This window comes from Pseudophryne corroboree, chromosome 3, assembly GCF_028390025.1.
Source record: "Pseudophryne corroboree isolate aPseCor3 chromosome 3, aPseCor3.hap2, whole genome shotgun sequence".
Lineage (NCBI taxonomy): Eukaryota > Metazoa > Chordata > Amphibia > Anura > Myobatrachidae > Pseudophryne > Pseudophryne corroboree.
The window spans coordinates 750,118,489-750,130,545 of NC_086446.1; positions in this window are offsets into that span (position 1 = coordinate 750,118,489).

A 12,057-nucleotide genomic window follows, 5' to 3' on the forward strand; every position below is an offset into this window, starting at 1 on the left:
AAAAAAAAAAGGATCAGACATAACAATTGTTTAAATCTGTGGCAACAAGAGGGGGAGGTGCAAAGGGAACTAACTGGCAAAGCAAGTTCCAAACCTGGCAGGAATGTGAGTACGAGCACACCATTAGCGACACAAGTCGAAGGGGAGGAAATGGCTACAATCAATGGTACATCTGTAAATGATAGTAGAATGCAGAAGCAATGTGTTAACCCTAACCCTTGCAAGTTGTATCCTGTTTTGAATTCTTTCCAAGGTTATAGGTCACAGGAAGATGAAGGACCCAACCTAATCGCAGCTCTCATTCAGGCAGTCGCCTTACAGGAAACTCAGGTGGGCCCGGCCCAACCAGTAAGAGCAGTAACAGTATCCCCCACTGAAAGGACTGGTGAGTTCACAGACATCGGTAAGTGTGAGACTGTTCATTACACAGAGACATTAACACCTCACAGTGAGCAGATTAGAAATGGAATGGTAGGGTTACATCCTGTCTTGGAAATAGTAACTCCCAATAGGAGGACCGATAGTCAGGGAGTAGCCCTCACCAGGAATAATGCAATGTATTGCCTGTGGACCAGATCAGAGCTGCGGTCAATCATTTCAGAATTCCCCGATCCCCGGAAGCATTTAGCCAGATGTCAGAAGTTTATCAAGGATCTGGGTAATGCCCATGAACCTGCAAACAAAAATTGACGGACATTTTTGAAAGCATGCCTACCCCCTAATATTGACACCCAAAAATGTATTACGGATTGTAAATTAGAGTCAGATGGTCCTATGACCGACGAACACAATCAGTAGAACGTGGAACGAATTAACATACAACTAGGATTGTATTTTCCCACTGCTGTTAAGTGGAGCAAAATTTTCTCCATAAGACAGAAGGACAGTGAAATTACATCTGAATATTTCCATAGGGCTTTGCAGATAATGGCTAGATACACTGGGGTATCGGATATAGGGAAAGATGCGAATTACAGGGAGGTGGCTGTTTCTGTGCTAATAGACGGGCTCAATAAGGCAGTAAGGGACAGGGTGCAAACATCTTTGCCTAAATGGAGGGGGGCCACGGTAGCTAATCTTAGAGAGTGCGCTATTGAACATCACAAGAATATCGCTAGACGCAGAGAACAACAGGAGGAGAGGTTGAGGACGGTAAGTATACAGGCACATACAAGAAAGCCCCATCAGCCTAAACCCCAGACCCCTGATGGTACATTACGACCAAGAATATGTTACATTTGTAGAAAGGAAGGGCATTTTGCCAGAGATTGTAGGAGTAGTAGGACACATAGTCAATATAGACCCCCTAGACAGAATACACGAGCCACATTATTAAACACATAGACGGGACCAAGGGACATATAGTAAGGAATCACAAGCCATATAGAAAACACAGATTCGGCTAATGGGAAGAACAAAATAAACACAACATTACCCTTTGCCAAAGTTAAGATGGGGCCTCTAAACTTTTGCTTCTTTTTCCTAGCAGAAATGGCCCCTGATTAACTGAACAGGAGCTTTGTTAGATATGATATACATATAATGTGCTCCCACGAAGACTAATGTTGCATTTCACTCTTCTAGATTCATGTCCATCATAGGTAGAGGAAAATGTCTCGCTAAAACACCAGGTTCCCTATGAACTTAGGATGGACAGGACACTGGATTGATGGCTGGGATAGTCCCAGTAGAGATACAACACACACAGAATTTTTTTAAGGGGAGTAGACCAAGTAGAGAATCACTTCCCAGTAGTGCCCAATCCAGTTGTCAAATTTTATAAAATCTTCTTTACCTCTACAAACTTACCTGTTACCAACGTCTATGTGATTGTTCTTCACAGTTTCCTCTCCATCTTCTACGTTCACCTACAGGAGGGTGCAATACATGGACCCAATTACAGTTCAAACACCACATGCCTAATTGGTCCTTCAGAGTTCTGCCCAAACCCAGTATATCTCACCAGCACAATGACACCAGTATTACTACAGTTTGCCTGGTCATGCACAAAGGGTGGAGAATGAGAATACTGGTGAAAGGGAAACTGTGTACAGACATTGATATGCATGATGGTGTGACGCAAACCTGAAATTTTTTTTTTTTTATTCCCCTCTTTTCCACAGATGGTTTTACTCCACACGACAAATATACAACATTCAAAACATTAAAAAAAATGGTGTTCCCTACAGAAAAAGGCAGTCTGGAAGGCGAAGGGATATGGCCAAGAGTCCTCAGGACAGATGGACACGGTAAGCCAGTGGTTCCCCAGAACATATCTCCCAAGTCTAGCTGAGGCGGCACACGGTCTGACTCATCTGGGCAAGGAGGGTATGTGCAAGCTGGTAAGAGCCTACTGGAGTGCACCAGGATTCTCTTCTCATGCAGGTAAGAAAGCAATGACATGTCTTACTTGCTTGAGGAAGAATATTGGTAAGGCAATACCAACGGAGCCATCCCATATCCCTCCTACAGACGGACCTTTTCAGGTAATACAAATCGACTTCATACAGTTACCACCCTGTAGGAATTTGAAATATGTGTTAGTATGTACTGATGTGTTTTCCAACTAGGCAGAAGCATTCCCCGTTGCCACAAATACTGCTGTGTTCACTGCAAAGAAAATCGTGCAGGAATTTGTGTGCAGATATGGTATCCCTAGAATGATTGAGAGTGATAGGGGTACCCATTTTACAGGTGAATTCTTTCAGGTCATGTGCAAACTGATGGGAATTAATAGCAAGCTGTATACTCCGTAGCGGCCACAGGCGAGTGCGAAGGTGGAGAGAATGAATGGCACTATTAAGAATAAACTGAGCAAAGTGATGGCTGAAACTGGATTGTTGTGGCCAGAAGCTTTGCCACTAGTGTTGTACAGCATCAGAACCACTCCCAGGTCACCACTTAACTTATCATCCTTTGAAATTATTTTTGGTCGACAACCCCATGTAATGATAGACCCCCAGGATGATTTGAAATGCAATAACAAAATGACTGTGAAATATTTGGTTAGGATGAGCCAGCAGCTGAGAAATCAACAAAGAAATCTAAAGCTGGTGATTCCTGACCTGCCGAACAGTAATTGTCATGACATTGAGCCTGGGGATTATGTGATGATTCAAAAATTTTTATGCTCAGGTTGCCTCATAGACAGGTGGGAAGGACCATACCAAGTCTTGTTAACCAGTACGACAGCACTAAAGGTCACCGAAAGAGAGACTTGGGTCCACTCTTCCCACTGCAAGAAGGTCGCTGACCCGGAGAAAACTTGTGACAAAGAGCAAGGTAAAGAGAACCTCGTATCCAGGGCCGGATTAAGCCCTTGGGGGGCCCAGGGCACCCAAGACAGGGGGCCCCCCCACCAGCAACTACCCCCCGCAGGGGCAAAAGCAGGATTCGGAAGGGGGTTTCCTTTGATGCACGCACATGTGTGTGTGTGCGCGTGTATATATATATACACAGTGGAAAGAGTTTTATAGGTCAGTGCGCTTAGTCTAACGTTCAAATGTTCCTTTGAAGGAAGGGGTCGTCAAAAAGTCCAGATGTTTGGACTTAATCGGTCGTGAATGCTCCGTCAATAGACACCTCCCAAGCTTCTTTGGTGGCTGCTCAGTTCTTCAAAATATGACCTGGGTATATTCAGTCATGCAATTCTGTAGAGGCAGGGGAGAAGAACAAGCGCCATATGGTGTAGTATTTTAGATAAGTCGGAGTATTATGTACACGTATATAAAATGTAAGTACCGGATGGATTCTTGAGATCAGGCCTGTCTGTCTCTCTCTATTCTTGGTGGCTGTTCCCCACCTATATGTTAGGAGACAAAGATCATCGCCATATAGTGTAGTAACCTCGTATTTCTCTTAGGGAACCCTCCCCTATATTTCATGCGTACCAAATGAAAAATTCAATTTAGCATATAAGATATACTTATATCCAGGTGGATCAAGTCGGTCCGGTATGATGTATTAGCTCAATCAATCGCCTGCTGCTGCCTTATATAGCAATATCAGAATTTTAATCAACAAATATAATATACAAAATTCAAATAAAGATAAATCAAATAAAAAATCTTAGCTGATTGATATAAGCAGTAGGTAGGTCTGAGACTGACCTACCTACTGCTTACATCAATCAGCTAAGATGTTGATTAAAATTCTGATATTGCTATATAAGGCAGCAGCAGACGATTGATTGAGCTAATACATCATACCGGACCGACTTGATCCACCTGGATATAAGTATATCTTATATGCTAAATTGAATTTTTCATTTGGTACGCATGAAATATAGGGGAGGGTTCCCTAAGAGAAATACGAGGTTACTACACTATATGGCGATGATCTTTGTCTCCTAACATATAGGTGGGGAAAAGCCACCAAGAATAGAGAGAGACAGACAGGCCTGATCTCAAGAATCCATCCGGTACTTACATTTTATATACGTGTACATAATACTCCGACTTATCTAAAATACTACACCATATGGCGCTTGTTCTTCTCCCCTGCCTCTACATATATACACAGTGGTCGAAGTGGAAATTTTGAAGTGGGGGTATGCAAAAGTCAAGGTCACAATTATGCGCCTTCGGCGCGCGGTCACACAAAAGGGTCGTGTCCAGTGTAGTAGAACCCCTTATACTATCTAGTACTGGTGCCCCTTTCACCTTATAGCACATGGTACGAGCTGAATTTTACATTATAGCACATGGTACGAGCCAAAATTCACATTGTAGCACACTGAATGAGCCGAAATTCACATTGTAGCACACTGAATGAGCCGAAATTCACATTGTAGCACACTGAATGAGCCGAAATTCACATTGTAGCACACTGAATGAGCCGAAATTCACATTGTAGCACACTGAATGAGCCAAAATTTACATTGTAGCACACTGAATGAGCCGAAATTCACATTGTAGCACACTGAATGAGCCGACATTCACATTGTAGCACACTGAATGAGCTGAAATTCATATTGTAGCACACTGAATGAGCCAAAATTCACATTGTAGCGCACTGAATGAGCCGAAATTCACATTATAGCACACTGAATGAGCCGAAATTCACATTATAGCACACTGAATGAGCCGAAATTCACATTGTAGCACACTGAATGAGCCGAAATTCACATTGTAGCACACTGAATGAGCCGACATTCACATTGTAGCACACTGAAGAGCCAAAATTCACATTGTAGCACACTGAATGAGCCAAAATTCACATTGTAGCACACTGAATGAGCCGACAGTCAAATTGTAGCACACTGAATGAGCCGACAGTCAAATTGTAGCACACTGAATGAGCCGACAGTCACATTGTAGCACACTGAATGAGCCGACAGTCAAATTGTAGCACACTGAATGAGCCGACAGTCACATTGTAGCACACTGAATGAGCCGACAGTCACATTATAGCACACTGCATGAGCCGAAATTCACATTGTAGCACACTGAAGAGCCGAAATTCACATTGTAGCACACTGAATGAGCCGAAACTCACATTGTAGCACACTGAATGAGCCAAAATTCACATTGTAGCACACTGAATGAGCCGACAGTCACCTTGTAGCACACTGAATGAGCTGAAATTGTGACAGCAGGGACAGCCAGAGTGACGACAGGGAGAGAGAGAGAGTGACGACAGGGAGAGAGAGAGAGTGACGACAGGGAGAGAGAGAGAGTGACGACAGGGAGAGAGAGAGTGACGACAGGGAGAGAGAGTGATGATAGGGAGAGAGAGTGACGACAGGGAGAGAGAGTGACGACAGTGACAGCAGGGAGAGAGAGAGTGATGACAGGGGGAGAGAGTGACAACAGTGACAGCAGGGAGAGAGAGAGAGTGACGACAGTGACAGCTGGGAGAGAGAGAGTGACAGTAGGGACAGGGACGGTAACGACAGGGAGAGAGGTGACAGCGGGGGAACATTGCCTCATTTGTTGCGGGTGGCTGGCGGCGGTGAGCGGCATGCGGTGGGTGGTTGGCGGAAGTGAGCGGCTGTGAGCTAGTACAGCGCACTACACAGCCGCCGGCCGCTGCGCAGGGATGGGGAGCAACATGTGCAGCAGGATGGCCACTTCCCTCGCCTCCTGCTGCACTTTAATTTCCTCATTTCTGGGTCAGTGGAAGAAGTGGCGGTATACCAGACCACCGCATACTGCCCCACTTCGACCACTGTATGTATATATATATATATATATATATATATATATATATATATCCAAGTAGAAAAGAAGGCACTCACCAGACTTGTATTAAATGCAGATAAAGCCGTTTATCAAATTCACAACGGTGATTAAATCATGGTTGGTCGACGTTTCGGTCCTAGCCGGACCTTCTTCCAGACCAATATGTGCAACCGTCACAATCACAGATCAAATGACCAGTATTATTGTAGAGCCCTAAATACCCAAACAGAGCCCGCCCTCTAATTAACTAATGATAATGTCGTGCACCTGAGTAAACACATGGTTCTATATTGAACTAGAAGTATAACAAGTAGAACATCACAAGTTTAACACATAGTGGGATGTAAACAATAGTCATGATATTCAATCTTAAAAGCGCTCACCAAGTTCCCTGTAGGTATTAAAATCATCAGTGGAACGCACGCCAGCCGTGACACGCACGGCGCTTCCTCTATATGTAAGAACATTACTTCCGGACTGACGATGCTGCACTAAGTATGCTGGTGGAACGCAGTGCGTCAATGACACGCAAAGCGCTTCCACCTGTGATGGTGTGCATGTTCCCTGTAGATGTAAGTGGAACACCAGCAAGCCGTGACCCGCACGGCAATTCCGTTATAAACAAAGCCATTACTTCCGGAAGAGTGTTACTGAATAATCAGGTGGAACGCAGTGCGTCAGTGACACGCAAAGCGCTTCCATCATAGATCAATATTACAAATACAAAGGGAGAACGGTGGCTCTATATAAAGATAGATACTCAGGCATGAATAAAATAAGTAGAGTGTTTCAAATCTCAACTCAGCCAATATTCAACTAGTAGGGCAGGTTTAAGGGATATATAGAGCTCTACAAGAAACAGCATAATTACTACATATAACATATATAACTAACAAGACAATACATTTAAAAACATATATATTAACCTAAACCATATTAAATAAACTAAACTACAGTGGACTGAAAAGCTAGGTGGCCACAGTGGATACCCTAAAACACAAAAATACTCTCAAAAAAGTTTCAAAAAAATCACAAAAAAATCGCGAAAAATCACGGTTGATTCATAGTTACAGAAACACACTGAGATGGTTCTGTTCGTTCAAACCCCTTGGGGATACAGTGCCCAGGTGATGTATCCAATATGCCTCTTTTTTCAGTAGTGATAACCCTCTATCACCTCCTCGTGGTGGTGGTGGGATCCAATCAATTATCATATGTCGTAATGTAGCTACTTGATGTTTGAACTGTAGAAAGTGAAGTGCTACAGGTTTATCGCTCTTGCCGCTGGTGAGTGCCAACTGTATCGAGGATCTATGTTGGTTGATCCGTTCACGGTACGTCCTAATAGTTTTCCCCACGTACATTTTTCCACAGGGGCATGTAAGATAATAAATCACATGGTCCATTAGGCATGTTAGATGATATCTTAATTCAATTTTAGTGCCGTGCAGTGGGTGATTGAAGAAACGTCCAGTTATCATGGCTCTGCAAGTCATACATTTCAAGCACTTAAAACAGCCAGGGTTCACATTTAGCCAAGTAGTGCCAGAAGATGTTGACGGTCGCATTGTAGGTCTCATCAACATGTCCTTCAAATTGGCACCTCTTTGTATGCTTAGTAGAGGTGGTCGAACGCCAACTTTCTTAAACTTTGGATCAGTGCTGATCATAGACCAATTTTTCTTGATCGATCTCTCCACGTTGCGTAAGCCAGTATTGCAACTGGTTTTAAAGATGACCCGATCACGGGACTTATTTTTGCTACTGGTCTTGTGTATGTGTAGATTGCGAGCCTTGGTCATGCATCTGTCAACCACTGCGGCTGTGTAACCACGTTCAATGAAGCGCTTTCTGCATTCAAATAATTGAGTCTCGGCATTTAACTCATTAGAGTTATTTCTTAATACTCTAAGAAATTGAGAGACAGGTAAATTAGACTTCAAACTGTCTGGGTGATGACTGGAAGCCCATAACAATGTGTTCCGGTCGGTGGGCTTGCGATACAAAGTATACTCCAGTACTGAAGGTAAATCAGGATTCTTGTATATTGAAATGTCCAAAAAATTAATCTTGGACTCACTTACTGTAACAGTGAGTTTAATGGGACTAGTGAGGGCATTTAGGGTATCCACCATGGTAAAAAGTAGTTCAACAGAGCCCCGCCAAACTATAAAAAGATCGTCAATGAATCTTTTGTAACACACAATGTGCTCCGCATAGTTACCCAAGATATTTTCGTGTTCATACTTGGCCATGTACAAATTGGCGAACCCCGGGGCTAAATTCGAGCCCATAGCGGTGCCCGCCAATTGCACATAGTACTCATCCTGGTATTGGAAATAGTTGCATTTAAGAACCAATCTGATCAAGCTTAGGATAAACTCAATAGGCGGACCCTCGTACGGGCCCTTGATAAGTGCCTCCCTTACGGCAGCAATTCCCTCCTCATGGGGGATAACCGTATACAAGGAAGTTACATCTAAGGTGGCTAATGTACAAGATGATAAATCATCAGTAATAAGGGCTAGCGTGCTTAGGAGGTCATTAGTATCACGGATGTAGCTGTCCATGACCCTCACACAAGGTTGAAGGAAATGGTCAACAAATTTGGCCAAAGGTTGTAGCAGTGATCCTTGTGCCGATATAATCGGCCTACCTGGTGGTGTGGTTAAGGATTTATGTACCTTGGGTAAGGTATAAATAATGGGGCAGATAGGATAAGCCACCGATAAATAATCAAAGACCTCATCATTGATCCAAGTGCATTGTAATGCCTGTAATAATAAATCATCTACTTCTTTCTTAAATCTCGGAGTAGGGTTATAGGGAATTTTGAGGTAGGTGTTACTATCAGACAGCTGTTTTCTGATTTCGACATCATAATCAGCGAAATCCTGAAGGACCACTGCTCCCCCTTTGTCAGCATTTCTGATGACCACATTAGTATTTCGTTTAAGATCTCTCAACGCTTGCCATTCACTTTTTGATAGATTTGAGAATCCTTTGTTGTTACTGTGATTCAATAACACCTCATTATCAACAACCTGTAGAAAAGTTTTCAAGCTGGCGTTATTAGAGATAGGATCAAACTTGCTAGTATTTCTAAATATGCCAGATGAGCGTATATCAGACTGTGCTTGGTTGTTCATGAATTTGTTATCGAAAAATTCCCTAAGGCGTAATTGTCGCCCCATTTTATATTTTTGGATAGACCAATTAAACGATTTAAAGTGACAAGTGGGAATGAAGGACAAACCCTTCTTTAACAAGGAGGTTTCAGCCTCTGTAAGTACATGAGAGGACAAGTTAAATATTAAGTTCGAGAACCTCTCCCTCCCCGTCCTCGAGGTTTTGAACCTCCCCCTCCGCGGGTGGGGTCGCCTGTGGCGGTTTTGGCTCTCCGTGCCCTGGTGCCCGGTCCTAAAAAAGAGGATGAGGCACCAGATCCGGATGGGGGTACACTGTCAGTAAATTCAGAGTCGGAGGAGGAATAGCCCTGTGGGTGATTAAATCTTTGTTGTCTATGGTTATACCTATTTGATCGATTGTGTCGCCACCTGGTGGATGAATCATCCCCAGTCAGCCATTTGTATACCGAATGTTGCTGATAATCAGTTTCCACAGTTTCCCATTTTTTTCTCTTGAATGCTAGCAAGTCAGATCGGTATTTATCAATTTGTGTTTTAATTTTATCTAACCAATTATCCGACTTATCAGCCTTCAAGACAGAAACATGTTCTCGTTCAAATAGATCAATGTCACTTTTCACCTTTTTAAGTTCTACTCCGACCTCTTCAACAACCAGTATAAGGAGGTCAGAGGAACATTTGTTCAATATTCCACACCATTTCACACAAAAGGAAGGATTTTTCCTACCAATGGTGGGAGTATTGGCAATCCTAAATCCCCTAGGGATTCTTTTTTTCCGATAGTACTCGGATAAAAACTGTCCATGAAGAGTTAAATCTATTTCTCTCTTCTTTAATTTATTAAGTTTGTGAAAAAGGTCAAGTGGTGTACGGGCTGGTAATTGATCAAAGTCTGTTTGATTAAACAAGACTTTCTCAATATCGTCATCAGTGTAGCTGACAAAAGCATTCTCTGCTTCACTTAGAGAGTTCTCATCCAATATACCTACACCAAGAGACATTCTATACCAGGATGCAGTATGAACACTAGTGCACCAAGCGATTCAGTCCACAAAAAGTCAAACAGTTAAAATAACCAATCTTTGGTCAAATAGATATAGATAGTAAACGAATTGATTCAAAAAAATTAATCAAAAACAAATGAAAAAGACCTCATAGAGAAAAATATTCCAAAAAGATTTTTCAAAAAAAGGGTGCTCACTTAGAAGAATATCATAAAGATACCATCCAATACTATATATACTTCAAAAGTATGGCACTCAACGAACTTCTTAATCACATATCACAACGCCAGCTAGTTCAGCAACATTTTGGGTTTTATTTACCCTTTGTCAAACAGCACATATACGACAAAAGGGTAAATAAAACCTGAAACGTTGCTGAACTAGCTGGCGTTGTGATATGTGATTAAGAAGTCCGCTGAGTACCATACTATTGGAGGTTATGTGAAGGCAGTGTAAAGAGCACCACGGCTGCTGATTAAGGAGAGGGAGTGCCGGCCAATCCATTTGTATATATATATATATATATATATATATATATATATATATATACACACACACATACACATTACATAGATCTCATACACCCACAGACACACAAATACATAACGTACACATAAAACACATACACACACATAGAAAATATACACATACATATACACTAATAGAACATATATACATACATACAGTATACACAGCACAAACTGTGCACACACTTACACTGAAGCCTGAGGAAAGGGGTGAGGAATGGATGCCACAGCCAGGAGATATTGCTGGGAGCCAGGGACAACAGTTCACCATTAGGCCACGCCCCCACGTCAAAAAATGCCGCAATTCGCGGGTCGGCGGGAAGGGGGCGGAGTCAATATATCGTGATTCTATTAATTATCTCATATTAGCTCCCTCTGGTTAGACCCCCGAATCGCGGTATACAGCTACAAGGGGGCGGGGCTCCGAATGCCTGCCGTATGACCGGACAGCGATTTGGGCCACCTCCCTATTCTCTCCTCTCTCACTCTCCTCTCACCTACACCCCCCCCCCCTCCCCCTCAGCTGCTGGGGAGGGGGGATTCTGAGCTGTGCTGCCAGCGGGTGTATGATGTCCCGCTCGCGGCTGTTTCATGTGGCTCCCTCCCCACGGGTCAGCGGCAGATACAGGGCAGAGGGGACAGCAGCACCAATGCGGTGCAGAGCAGCTTCGGTTGGGGGGCCCCTTATGCCAGGGGGGCCCGGGGTACTGACCCCCTTGGCACCCCCCTTAATCCGGCTCTGCTCGTATCACTAGAGTGTTTGTTCCGGGAAGGCTGGGAGGCAGGACTGTTGAAACGGCACCTGAACGCGGAGAACAACAAGATCAGAGGCGGTTGTCGTACCAGTTTTCTTTTTTCACCTCCCACTGCATTTTTCTTCTCTTTCTCCCCCTTCTTATCTCCCTTCTCTTCCCCTAACGAAATGGATCTACCCCAAGAGACTGCGTTTCGGATTTTTCTGGTAATTCTGTTTTTGCCCAGGACAATCTGTTTTGGTGAGGGTCCCAGAGAAGTCAAGCATGGATCTGGAATGGGTTCAAATGATGAGTATGGATTTGTAGGATCATAGGAGCAGCACATCACTCTAGTAAAGGCTGGTATCAGTAAGCGCTCTGGTAGTCACGGAGCTCGGAGGCAATGTGAGGGGTTATTGTCTGATGAATATTGTATTTGTAGGAATTGTGAGAACATAGTC